Genomic DNA, 14,575 nt, shown 5'->3' with positions numbered 1-14,575 from the left:
GGATGGCACCAGTTTTGAGATATTAATTTTCCGATTGTCCGACGAAATACATTGCCGTTCCAATTGCATTTGTATTTCCATGCGTAAACAGCGCCTCCATTAAAAAATAAGTGCAACAAAGTGTATTATTACCAAAAGTTTGACGGCGAATATATCAAAACGGTGCCATCCTAAGAATTCGTTCCAAGTCAACCTGCCTTGAAAACTCACAAGCTACAATTCGTAGATTGCAATAAGTACCGTCAATTAATTTGTGAGAAGCTTAATTAGTAAACGTTGGTAATTACTCAATTGCGCAGTAATGGTTCATCGTTGAATTAATGTCCGCCTCAACGAGTAGCTTCTTTTAAGGTTTAGAAATGCGCCCGAGGCGATTTTCAAACATTTGGTGCAGCTAAAATAAACACAGCCTATATATACGTGCTGGACAGTCTCAGGTGGCAGACAATAATTGATAATCGGTCGTACCTAATTTTTCGAGAAATCAGGCGGGAGCACCCTAGGTCAATGCAATATACTTGCCTTGACAAAGTATTCATGGCGGAGACAACTTTTCCAATTGCTCAGTGAGGGCTTAATTGTGACCTTAATTAACACTTTCAGTCCCGAATTATGAGTGCACGTCTGTTACAAAAGTACATTCGATTTTTTTTACTTTTTCCAGTTACCCCTAGAAGCCCACACGGGGAGGGTATGACATGGGGGGGGGGCGATGCGGTCATTAATAAATATTAGAAGAAGACAACAACAATACATAGGGCAATAATAAAAAAAAACAGCATTGAAAACATAAAGCATAATACGGAAGGAAAGGAAAACAAAAGAACAATGAACAAAATATTCTTACTCATTTCCGGCCATCAAAGTGAAGTAAATCTTGGAATTCTCTTGTGTCACTTTCTGTGGTGAGGTGCAAAACAAATTGTTGCACTGAATGAGGAATGAATGAGTTGACGTAAGAGGATGAATGGCACTTTACGCGTTAAACTTTGAAAGAATGATGGTGTCGTTGAAAGATGGCATGGCGTGACTGAAAGAAATTGTCGCGAAGGGATGGATGGTGATAAAGCTTAAGGAAAAGTGTTAAACGCGCAAGTTTAAGTCGATACGATAGGTCTTCCAGTTCAACACACTTTTTCAGCCCTGAGACGCTTGTATAGGATGAGTAGTCTGAAAAAATAAAACGAACCTAATAAAATAAACTTTCTTATGAATTCGTCCTGCGTCAAATCTGTGACAAATATTTAAAGGGGCACTGCTCACTTGTATGGGGGTAATCTTATCACACGATTCTCATTGGAATGATGTTAATTTCAGAGATTTTTAAAGAATCCACGAGTGTTTGTGTCTAATTTACTTCACATGGCGCCATTTTTTCAAGCTCAAATTCAAGGTAAACATCCGCATAAGGAAACGAAGTGAAGAGTATTAGCTGGAATTCGTGAAGAGCAGGAAGGGTGGCTCTCATAGAGAAGTTTTTTGCGCTATTTGCCGGTGTTCGCAAGGTGGACTGCAGTGTTGAGAACGTTGTTAGCATATGCAAATAAAAGCGTATGCTTTAGCTCCGCAGGTCCTATCTGAATACAGGGGAAGGGAGAAATCATTTTTCTAGGCCCTCACTGCACCATTTTGAATAGATTTGCTTCATATAAAAGAAAAAAACGTAGTTACTCTATGAAGCAGATTTTTATTTAGGCCATCCGCTTTTTTCTAAGAACTGTTGAAAATTGCAAAATTGAAAGAACGAAAGGAAGAACACACCTACGAAGTTGTCAGCACTGTAACTTAATATTAAGGAGGGATAACATAATTCTGTAAATTACACCTATTAAGAATTCTAAAGTGCACTTTAGAATTCTTAATAGGTGTAATTTACAGAATGGGCAAAATTGACCTATTATACACCTTTTTTGTATAATAGACGAGGTGATAATTTTTATGTGTTCCTGCATTTCTTAAAGATCGCCTGTGGCAGATGACAAAATTCTCTTCCTTGAAGTGGATTATTCGAAGAGGCGGACATTACTAGCACGAGAAATTTAAACACATATTCAACTAATTACCAAAATTACTGATCATCTTCGTAATTATTTAATTTACGGCACATTTATTGCCATTTACGAATTGTAGCCGGTCAGCTTGCACGACGTATCCGCTTGAAATTAATTTCCAGGATGACAGCAGTTTGGATATATCATTTCCCTTTGTGTGGGGCGAAACAAGTGGGCGTTCCAGTTCGTGCTTCAGTGCATAAAATAGCATCTTGTTAGAAAAGTGGGACAATGAATTTTTACAGCGAGTTTGATGGCACATATGTCCAAGCTGGTGTCATTCGGGAAATTCATTCAGAGTGGATATGCCTTGCAAACTCACCGGCTGCAATTCGTAAATTGCAATGTGTGCCATAAGGCACTGCATTAGAAAGTTAATTCGTGTTTTTTTTTGTTTATTATTATTGGAACTTGTGTTCCGATTTCACTTGGAAGTAATGTCCGCGTCTCTGAATCCAGCTCCAGAGCTAGAACTTTGTGATATGCGACAACCGCTTTCTAAAAATTCCGAAAAGTTTGAAAATTTCTGAGTGTGATTTTGGCAAGCCCTCGTAAGCATTGCAACAATTTCAGATAAGCTGTAAATTAGCATATACAATTGTCCGCGTGATCAGATGATAAAACAGATGTAGTTTACGCAACTGCGATATCTGTTTTTTGTTGCAGTTTCGGATTTATAAACTATTATTTTTCGAAAATTACAAATTTTCGGACATTTTCGTAAACTAAGAGCTGCCAAATCATAAATCTGCTTTTTTTAGAGAAGCCAGAGTTTAACTTTCTATCTCAAACGGAACAAGCTTCCTTAAAATCGGTCCAGTGGTTGCTTCACAAAAGCATTACTTTAAATATGCCATAGTATCCTCAAATAACGCAACCCAATGTAGTAGTTATATATTTGCTCGGAATGAAGTAGTAAACTCAATATTTGTACAGCCGACAAATGCTTGTGATGTCTTCACTGTCATACGCCAACGTAGGGTGGTGTAGCGGCCGGGACAGTGATATCGCATCATTACCAATCAAATATATTGTGTGAATCATCGCCAAAGTGCTATCTTATATAGTAAATGTTACAATAAGTGCAGGAATATTTACTGACGCTTAAAAAATGGCCCGTGTGATTCCCATATATAAAGGTAGTGAGAAAGACCGTGTCTTCAATTAGGGGGCCGATTTCCATATTGCCAATGTTTTCCAAGATATCTATATATTTTAGACATATTGTGGAAGTTTCTGGAAAAGTACAATATTATAACAAGATATATGGCTTCCAAAAAGGGTAATCAAGAGCCTCCATTAATGACAGAATTATTGAAAATATTCGAGAGAAAAGCTTTACCGTGGTTCGGTTCTCAAGTTTCAAGAAATACATTTTAATTTCCATTTCGATTGTGCGTTTTACATGCATTTGAATAGAAAAATCGGAGTTGCCTATGGCTAAAGCTTCGTCCCAGAGATTTCTCTTAAAACTCGGGTCCGCTTCCAATGCCGGAGGTATTTCTTATTAGACTCTGCCGTGGTGCCGGCATCAGCAGCCTTGTGTTCGGTAACGGCAGCTGTGTGATGGCTTCACTGCCGCACCCATGCGTGACTCCCTTCCGCGTCGTAATTTCTCGACGTAGTTACCTTATAGAAAACGAAACCGAAACTGGATGTGAAAAAAAGAAAGAGCTATAATACGTTATTTAGAACACTCTGAGACTTGGCAGTATTTTTTTTTTCTCGAGGTCCCAGACACTCCATTAATGCAAAGAATAGTAAAAAATATGTCAGTGCACTGTAAACTACTTCACACCCTTAAAGGCGCATAAGGGTGTAGATTGGCCTATGACTCACGCGCATGGATCCTATTGCAAGGGCGCGATTTATAGACCAATTTACATCTTCGTGCATTCTTAAGGGTGTACGTTAGTCTAAACTGAACTCCTGCAAGAAGTTTGCCGACAAGCTATAACTCTAATGTGCACAGGCAAGGCTCGGCTTGCGGATTGATGCCTGCATTGTTCCGCTAGCGTATACGCTATGTAAGGCTGCTAAACGCTGCTTCTACCGTTCCAGTTTCCGTGCGCGGCGTAGCTATACGGCTCGTAGAAGGCGAAGGAGGTACAGGACGCGTGCACTCCGGCTGTGGCGTTTCACACGCCATCGGCTGTTTTGAGTGACCAGACAAAATATGTGGCTCCCAAGCACTGTGGAAATCGGCATAAGCGAAACTTTGTATGCTGTTTGCTTTGACTGACGATAATTAGCGGTGGTGTTGGCGGCGAATCTGTAATTTATCCAGCGTTTAGTTCAATACGAGACCGAAAACGTTACCTTGCGTGCACCGCTGCTGTTTGTCTGCGTAATACGCAGAACACACGGGGAGGCGTGTTCGCTTGAGGCGTTGTTGTTCGCCATTGTTCACAATCTCTAGGGTTGAGCATTACCATTGCCTCACATGGCACATCGCATCGTGGCAGCAGCGGTCTGCAATACGTTTCGCTGCATAGCGAAAAAGCTCCTGTTCCGCGTGACGCTTCTTTCGGGCCTGTGCGTCTTCGACGCTGAGTACCCGCTTTGGAGCCATTTTGCTGGCGTGTGTTTATGTGCTCCTTGTGCATACGTGGCCAGCACGCTGTAGGGACGCCACCTCTAAGTGCTCTCTTCAGGCTATGAACGATTGTAATGTTTACGCTATCCCAGCCCACTGAGCCACCTCCACAGCCCAGCAACTGCCTTGGCCTTCCCAAATTCGCATCGAACGCTGTACAGTACCTGGAAGTGCGATTTCCTTCCTTAATGAATGGCTATGTTTCAACTACTAACAGTCCAAATCTTTCTGCGACTTCATGAATCACATTTTAGAAGACACTAGACAGCATTTAGTAGTCAGCCCACTTTATTTTTTTAATGCCCATTGGCACAATTTTCATACGCCTCAGGTGGTTTTTGTGCAGGCACAACTGGAGCTCTTGAATGTTAAACTCTATGAGATAACTGGAGCTCCTACCGTCTACTACTAGTCTATAAACTACTAAATACTAGCAGTAAACTGCTAGTCTACTACCATCTCTCTAGATATTGTTTTTGATAACATCTACCCAAATAATGCAAAATAATCATCTACACGAGTTCTCAATGGCTTGCTGAATGATAATTTGAGTCATATTCATACCAACGCTATAATAACTAAAGATGCCTCACAGAGCTACAAAAGGACAGGTGTAGGATTTTTTTTTCTCATTCGCTAGATTGGGGCTATATGAATAGACTTCCTGATTTTACCCCTATCCACACAGTAGAATTCTTAGCAGTAGTTTTAGCACTGCGCAAATGGAACTCTCATTTATCAGTGTCTTTTACCACGGACTCATTCTCTCTATGATCATTGCTTAAACGTCTAGTGAATGAAAAATTTTGCAAGCATTATACCTCTTGGCTCCGTCATATTAGCATTTGCTTCGTTTAATTTGGGTGCTTGGGCTCAAAGGTTTGCTTCTCAATGAGCGTGCAGCCTCATCAGCAAAGGCTTCCCTGGGTGGTACTTTAGTATCTGCCGTTCTCCCGACCACCTATGTTACTGGCGCTAGGTTTAGGAGATTTACAATGATGAATGAGCTATATCAATCAAGTGCGGCTTCGCATTCTGACTACCGCCACTTACTATACCCTTGGAGCCGTGTATTCTGCCCAACACGCAAATTACAGATTACGTTCACAAGGCTACGCTGCCGCCTCCCGACACTAAATTTCTACGCGCACAGGACTGTCTGGCGGGATCTCCTTTGTGTATGCAGTGCGGTGAACCAGAAACAATTGATTACATTCTCCTTGCATGCCGACGATTCTCCTCAGTAAGAAAAAGGGTGCTCGAGGAACCTTTAAACAAGCTCGGCCGCAGCACGAACGTCCCCGTCTTGCTTTTGTTTGGAGCTTCCACATTGAGGTACAGCCATCAGAATGTTTGCACTGCTATGAAAAAAAATCATCCTCGATTCCAATCGGTCGCCTTCCTACACCAATCAATTATAATAATTAATTGGAGCAGCCATGAAAGTACACATTCCTTTATTTTCTTTTTTTCCCCGAAACATTCTTCTAATTAATTTTCTCCAAATCACCGAATTCTTGGCTGATCCCCCACCGTAGCTATGTGCCAATTGTACAAAGGACCATTACCATCATCATCATAAGTGGAACAGCAAGCAAGCACGACACGTGTTCGTTTGCTTGCTTGCTTCCTATACCATGGTGCGTGTCTACAACGGGGGATTGGCCAAGAAGCCGGCGGTTAAACGGAAACGGTTATAGGGAAAACGTGTGTTTTTGGAGGGTAGCGAGCTGGAACGTAATAAATTGTAATCAAACTGAAATTTTGTAAATAATAAACAATAAATCAGTAAATTAGGGTACATTGGAATTTTATAAAATAATAATTAATAAATCATTAAATTAACTAGGTATTCTCCTTGTGCCCCCAAGGAACTTGCACAGGGCCCTGCATACGTTCCTGTGGCTAAAACCCTATGTAGATGCCCCCAAGGAGGGAATGTTTTCTGTGTTTATAGCAATGCCTAACTTTCGGAATGGAACTTCAGAGTACTTATTTCTCTGGAGTGCGAATCGGTGGCAGGTTAATAAAGAGCGTATAATGTTCTCAGGTTATTTGCAGAAATGACATAGAGGCGACAGCGCGAGACCAGACCTATGTAGATAAAAATTTAGGGATGGAATACGGCATCGTGATTTTGTGATAGAGATTTTAACTTACGTGTGGCACACCATTTATTGTCCCAAGGGTAAAACGACTGATTTAAGTCTGTTATTTGGAATGTCTGTCTGTCTTTCGCTCTGCCCTAGGGCAAAGCTTCTCAGGACCTTGTCATTAAAGTTCTTTGTCTGTCTGTCTGTCTTTCAAAATATTTTAAAAGTCGCGATAATTCTCTAAGTCTAGCCGTGGTGGTGTAAGCCGAAGCCGTTTCCTCTTGCGTCTACCGAGAAACTCGAGGGATAAGCCATAGCAGATGATAAGCGGGAGGAAGTTTACCCTTTACGCGTCAGAAAAACTGTTTCCACGACAGCAAGCTTTTATTTATTGATATTTTGCATTTTTCAGTGTGTGATTTCCGAATATATTTTTCAGAAGGCCCCAGGAGAGAAACTGGCGCTCGTGACGCAGTTGCAGTTTACCTTGAGGGTTATATGCAGTTTTTGTAGTGATCATTTTGTTCATGCCTTGCTGGTTCCACCCCCACCTCTTTATTTCAAACACAAGGTGATTGATATTGCGTCATACTGTTGTTTGTTGCAGACGACGTCGTCTTGTTTCTGTTGCGTCACCTTGCATTCTATTTCCTGCTTTGATTGCTTTATGGGCGCATCGGGTCCAATACAGGCCCTAGTGATACCGTGCGGCGCAACTTTTAAGCAGACTGCTGGAAATCAAGTGTAAGTTGTCTGTCATTGAGAAACATCAGATCAACATTGTAATAGTCATGTCTAATCTAAATCTAAGGTAATCTAAGGTATTTACTAAGGTAATCGCAAATAGAATCAGGAACACCTTAGACTTCTGTCAACCAAAGGACCAGGCAGGATTCCGTAAAGGCTACTCAACAACAGATCCTATTCACACTATCAATCAAGTGATAGAGAAGTGTGCGCAATATAACCAACCGTTACATATAGCTTTCATTATTACGAGAAAGTGTTTGATTCAGTCGAAACCTCAGCAGTCATGGAGGCATTACGGAATCTGGGTGTAGACGAACCGTATGTAAAATTACTGAAAGCTATCCATAGCGGCTTCGCAGCCACCGTAGTCCTCCGTAAAGAAAGCAACAAAATCCCAATAAAGAAAGGAGTCAGGCAGGGAGAGACGACCTCTCCAATGCTATTCACAGCGTGTTTACGGGAGGTATTCAGAGACCTGGATTGGTAAGAATTTGGGATAAGAGTTAATGGAAAATACCTTAGTACCTAGCGATTCGCTGATGATATTGCCTTGCTTAGTAACTCAGGCGACTAATTGCAATGCATGCTCACTGATCTGGAGAGGCAAAGCAGAAGGGTGGGTCTAAAAATTAATCTGCAGAAAACTAAAGTAATGTTTAACAGTCTCGGTAGAGAGCAGCAGTTTATGATAGGTAGCGAGGGACTGGAAATGGTAAGGGAATGCGTCTACTTAGGGCAGGTAGTGACCGCGGATCCGGATCACGAGACTGAAATAATCAGAAGACTAAGAATGGGCTGGGGTGCGTTTGGCAGGCACTCTCAGATCAGGAACAGCAGGTTGCTATTATCCCTCAAGAGAAAAGTATATAACAGCTGTGTCTTACCAGTACTCACGTACGGGCAGAAACCTGGAGGCTTACGAAGAGGATTCTACCTAAATTGAGGACGACGCAACGAGCTATGGAAAAAAGAATGATGGGTGTAACGTAAGAAAAGAGCAGATTGGGTGAGGGAACAAACGCGAGTCAATGACATCTTAGTTGAAATCAAGAAAAAGAAATGGGCATGGGCAGGACATGTAATTAGGAAGGAAGATAACCGATGATCTTTAAGGGTTACGGACTGGATTCCAAGGGAAGGGAAGCGTAGCAGGGGGCGGCAGAAAGTTAGGTGGGCGGATGAGATTAAGAAGTTTGCAGGGACGACATGGCCACAATTAGTACATGACCGGGGTAGTTGGAGAAGTATATGAAAGGCCTTTGCCCTGCAGTGGGCGTAACCAGGCTGATGATGATGATGATGATGACGACGATGATGATGATGATAATGATGATGATGATTCTAAATCTCAGCGTGAGAGAGCTAGAGTGCATGGTGACAAAAGTTGATGAGGTGAATGGTTCCGTAGCCGATTGTAAAGAAAAGTTTTGATGAGCACCAAGCAACGCTGAATTCACTCACACGTAAGGTTGATGACTTCGAAAAGTGCAGTAGGCAGAACCGCATTAACTTAGTGTTTTACGGCATTGAAAATAAAAATGGACACAAATCATATCAACTGAGTGAAGTAATAGATTTCTGTCAGTCCGGTTTACAGTGTGAACACGTTAAAATTGAAAGAGTGCACCGGCTGGGCAAATTTAGTCGCGGCAGGACGCGTCCGTTGATGGCTAAGTACTGTACACTTAAAGAGCAACATGCCGCACTGTCAAGTGCGAGAGAATGGAAAGATATTGGCATTGGAATATGTGAAGTTGTTTCAGAAAATATTGGAAAAGAGAAAACGGAAACACTTGTGGGAGTGCGCAAAAGGACAGGGAGGGTGGGAAGGGAGGGTGGGTGATAGGATGAGCTTCCCCGGGTGCTTCGCGACGTTGGGGGCCTCGCACACGACGGGACACGGCAGCGCTTCCTGCCCGCGTTCGTCTCTTCCGCGCGGGCGAGATGGAACCGCGAGCGTCGGCTCTCCTCGAACGCCTTCACCCACACACACAGCGAGGGTGCGCGGCGACGGTGTTATCGCCCTTCGACTTTACATGGAACCTCACGGCGACGGCGACGGCGGAAATGCGCTTAGAGTGCCCATGTAATTGCTATCGCAAGAAAATAAACTTGTCCCTTCTCATCTTGTGTAGTTTGCTAGACATCGTACTTTTGTATAACTTTCGTGTACTTTAGCTGTTTTTTTCCGTAACGCGCTAAGCTCGCATTTTTTCATGTATCGGTTCGCCCTATGTAATACCCCTTTGGGGGCCCTTAGGGGTATTATGAAACAAATAAAATAAATAAATGCATCTCTTTGCCCACACCTAGCACGCATTCAACCCCGCTCCGCCCTAGCGCATCTTTGATCCCGTGATCACCGACATTGGGCCCGCGGTAGGGGGCGCGCATCAAGAGACTAACCATCTCGGTTTACCACTGTGACGGTGAAAGTTCCGTGTGGGTGGTGGTGGTGGTAACAACTTTATTAACAATCCGGCAAATTCGTGGCCTGGGCCTAGGCCGCCCCCGAGGAGGTCCGGAGATCCTGTCTCCTCGCCGCCTCACGGGCTTGCTGGAGGGCCCATAATTGATTTTCGAGGTTTGAGCTGCGCAACGCGGCCGTCCATCGCGCCGCAGCTTCATCTGGGGAAACTGCATTTTCTTCGCATATAACGTCACATTCCCAGAGAATGTGTCTAAGAGTTGCGTGAGCCCTGCTGCATAGCTTGCAGTTATCATCTGAGTAGACTTCCGGATATATCCTCCTGAGATGGACGGGGTTGGGGAAGGTCTTTGTTTGTAGCTGCCGCCAGTCTACCGCTTGGGCCCTGTCAAGTTTGGGGTTAGGGGGCGGATAAACCCGCCTTGAGTTTTGATAAAATTTTGTAATGGGTTGTCTATTAATTTTCATGGCAACAAAGATTTCTCACTTTGCCGTTTTAAAATGGAAGAGTAGTTGGCGCAGAAGTGCCGTTTCCGAGAGCACTATCAACACAAGCGCACTCTGCAGAACCCAAGTTTCCACGAGATGCAACCAAAAACAAAGCGCCAACGCTTGTGCAAATCGGCTTGGCTTCGATAACTTATCTCGCTTCGCAATAACTTCGTGGCGCACAAAAAATAAGTTGGAAAACGCTTTTTTTTTCAGAAATATTCAACTTCTTTTATACAAGAAACTTTTTGGTTTTAGCGGCAAGGAATCAAGATAATAAGAAACTGTCTGAGACCTTATCTTTAAGCTTTTGTTTTTCATGTTTGCGTGAGCTAGTGTTTGGGAGTCATCCACGTCATCGTGACGCATTTCGTGTCAGCGGTTTTCGCTCAGAAACTCCACGTGCGAGCCACGCGCATGCGTCGTCTATAGCGGGACAGCATGATGACGGCGATGCCTCCAACTGCATAAATGCGCCTTCAGTGTACGTATGATTGCTGTAGCAATAAAGGCAATCTGCTAGACCTGAACCATGCAGTGTGCTCCAGATGATCACACTTAACTGAAATGAAATAAGTCACTGGTGGAAAGTGTTCGGAAGCGTTGGTAATGAACAGACATGGGTGGTACATACGTGTATGGGTCCAAAACACTTCGAAACAACTGAAGTCAACAGTTCAGTATCGTGTCGTGTAAAAAAAGCAGAAAGCAGCGTACTTTGCGTACCACTGCTTTTTTCAGATTTATGCAAAAAGGCGGTGCCAAATGGAAACATTAAGAGGTTAGTTTTTGAAACGCGCAGCGACTTTCGCTTAGGCAAGCTGAGCGCAGAGAAGCGCAAAATGGCTACGGAGCTTGCGATGTGACCTTGCGAAGCTCTTCTGTACGCGCCATGATTTGTTTTCAAAGCGGCCATTGCGAGATTCTCGGAGATCTTATCAGGTCATTGCGACAGCATCCGGCTTCGAGAAATACGGTTACGGCACGCTTGTATTTTTCTGCGTAATGGTCAGTGAATTTTAAAGCACTGGTTATCTGGCGGTAGTTTAAATAGCGATTTGTACGGCTTTTGACTAGTTTACTCGCAGCGGACACTGCGATCTTCTAGACAATTTGTTGTTATTGCCTTTTATGACATGTATACATACAAGAGAGCGCTAACCAAGGTTTCTCCTTGAAACAATTCGAAAATACTCTGTTGGAGCTGAGTAATTTATAAGTATTACCAATATTGAAACGAAAAAAATATATGCAGGTCCAATACAAATGTTGGTTTCTCTGAAGCGAAACTTTCGTGAAGTGGTTAATAAAATACTTTGAAATAAAGGACATGCGTACAGTTGTACCTATTGTCATCGGTGCAATGTGTAACGCATGTTCATGTTTATGCACTGTGCCAGTCAAAGCTTTGTTGTGATGCAATGTATATGTTCATGTGCTATACCGTTCACAATCTAAGCCGAATGGAAACGAGAGTTTACCCACCGTGGTTCCTCAGCGGCTATGGTGTCGGGCTGCTGAGCACGAGGTCGCGGGGTCGAATCCCGGCCACGGCGGCCACATTTCGATGGGGGCGAAATGCGAAAACACCCGTGTACTTAGATTTAGGTGCACGTTAAAGAACCCCAGGTGACTGCCTCATAATAAGAAAGTGGTTTGGCACGTAAAACCCCATAATTAAATTAATTAAACGACAGTTTATGCAAATGCACACTGTGACGTAGACGCAGTGATGTCAGGAGGATGGTCTCGTACAACACTGGCGTTCAAGGTAATCTACACGTGTATATTTTGCTCTGTAGGAAGGTATTATCAAAACGAATTTTTTAGGTCCCTACAACTCTCCAGAAGACCGGCAACATTGCATACGAACAACGATGTTAGCGCGCTAACATACCCGTCGCAACTCCTCATAAAAGTTCAGACTTTTCGTGTTCAATAATCACACGAAAACTCTTTCGTTAAGTCCAAAACGATGCAAAAAAGTGGGGATATTGAAAGACTTCGCAGGAGTTAATTCACTGGTCCGGAATATAATTCATTAACATCTTGTGCATGAATTTGATAATTTGGGATGCTCCACCAGAACATTTGGCAAAAGCTGAATGAAGGTATGTCAATCCTTCACACTTGGCTGGAATAATATCGCAGCTACAAAATAATGCTTGCCGACTTGGGAAAACAGAATGCAACTGGCAGCCACCATTCGAAGCGTCTGAACAATGAAGCGTGAATCGCGAGCATGACAAACTGAAGCTGATTCGTATTGCCTTTTGCAGCATGAGGAGGTTTCAGACAAAGGAAGGATTAGTGTGTGCCTCGAGTTACGGAACTATTTTCCTCGTTTCTCGTGCAAGCACCGCTATTATGAAGTGTCACATATTGCAGCGGACCGTAGTTTCATGAGAAATACCCATACATATATAGAGATTGAGATGTTTCCGGCAAACTAGAAATTTTCGAGGGGCTATTCTAGGGATACCTGACATTGGAGTTTGGCATGACTGAGCGGTGGAAATGTCGCTTGCGCACAGGAAACTGATGTCCCACTTACTTACGGATTTGAAGCAAGCTACAGTACGCTTTTCACATGTTAAGTTACGTAAAGTTTTAAAGTACAGTGGTAATCTTTGTTTTTCTTAACCTTCTTGCGGACGCGAGGTGATGTGATTTTGCGGAGACACATTCCAAATGCGTTCATTTACATGGAGTGCTGTTCTTCTTGTTGTGAAATTGCTGTCTAATTGGTAAATTATGTAATGGCGGCATTTCGAGCCCATCAGAGAGGCCGTAGCAATTCTCTGTGCCAAGCAAGGAAGATGGCGAATTTGACAATATGGTAGATACTATGATGGTGGAGTTAGACGGTGGCTAAAGTAGTGACTTTAATCTCGAAACTGTTTTTCTATAAGTCAATGTAGACTGGCTTCGATGCGGCCCAGAAGTGGAACACATACACGGAATTGACTGCTGTGACCTCCGAAATGCACGCAAGAACTCCGGTCGCCACTCGTATAGCCTGCATGACACCTGAAGTCCTGCACAATTGGCCCTTTGGCAGTGTGCCTGCTGTACCCTGCCTCGCGGGCATGAATTCGATTTCCAGTGGTCGTGGGAAAAGTTTCGTTTTAATGCGAGAGCATTCTCTGGCTGCTACCCCCCTCTCACACTTTGGCCTGGCGGAGTCTCTGTATGACCTCGAAACAATGATCGTGTAAAAAAAAAAAGTAATTAAATCTCCTGTGAGTAGTCGAACCCGGGTTTGCAGCATGTTAAGCGAACACGTGTAAGCGAGTAGCCATCCCCAGCGCCACCTCATTCTTATCGCGATAGCAATCAAATATATATATATATATATATATATATATATATATATATATATATATATATATATATATATATATATATATTTGATTGCTATCGCGATAAGAATGAGGTGGCGCTGGGGATGGCTACTCGTTTACACGTGTTCGCTTACCTTATATATATACCTTACCTTATATATATATATATATATATATATATATATATATATATATATATATATATATATATATATATATATATATATATATATATATATATATATATATATATATATATATATATATGGACACTCCAGGCACATTTCCGCAACCGCCGTCGGGTGTCGCCGTCGCCCTGACGTTACGTATAAAGTCCAAGTGTGATAACATTGCGGCTGCGTGCCGTCTGCGGTGGATGCGAGTGAGAGCATGCGAGTGTGGTCCGAGGATGGTGACTGGATCTCGATCACGCATGGGAAGAAGGCGGAGAGTAAGCGCTCCGTTTTCCATCGCGCGCAAGGCACCAAGGGGGGTGGGTTACTCCAGCGGCGGTTGCGTAGGGCACTGCTGAGCGGGCCTTATCTTGAAAGCGCTCTACCGTAGGTACAGAGCGGAGGCACGCCGAGGATTGATAGCTTCGTGTGCGTTGCATTCTTGCCGCTCAGTTCGCGTTGAAGCGAGAGGCAGCACGAAGGTCAATTCACTCGCTGCTGCTGCCGATCTGGCGCACGCGGCGGTCGTCCCGCGAGAGGAGTGGATGTTTGCCTGTGCGTGCATGACACAAGCGCTTGTTAGTAGGGAATATTTACAAATCCATAGGGCCGGTAAAACATCTATTGTTCGTATAGTTGTCTAATAATTTG

The sequence above is a fragment of the Dermacentor albipictus genome, chromosome 5, assembly GCF_038994185.2.
Source record: "Dermacentor albipictus isolate Rhodes 1998 colony chromosome 5, USDA_Dalb.pri_finalv2, whole genome shotgun sequence".
NCBI classification, from domain to species: domain Eukaryota; kingdom Metazoa; phylum Arthropoda; class Arachnida; order Ixodida; family Ixodidae; genus Dermacentor; species Dermacentor albipictus.
The sequence above is the reverse complement of the archived record's forward strand: the minus strand, read 5'-3'. Positions refer to the sequence as shown.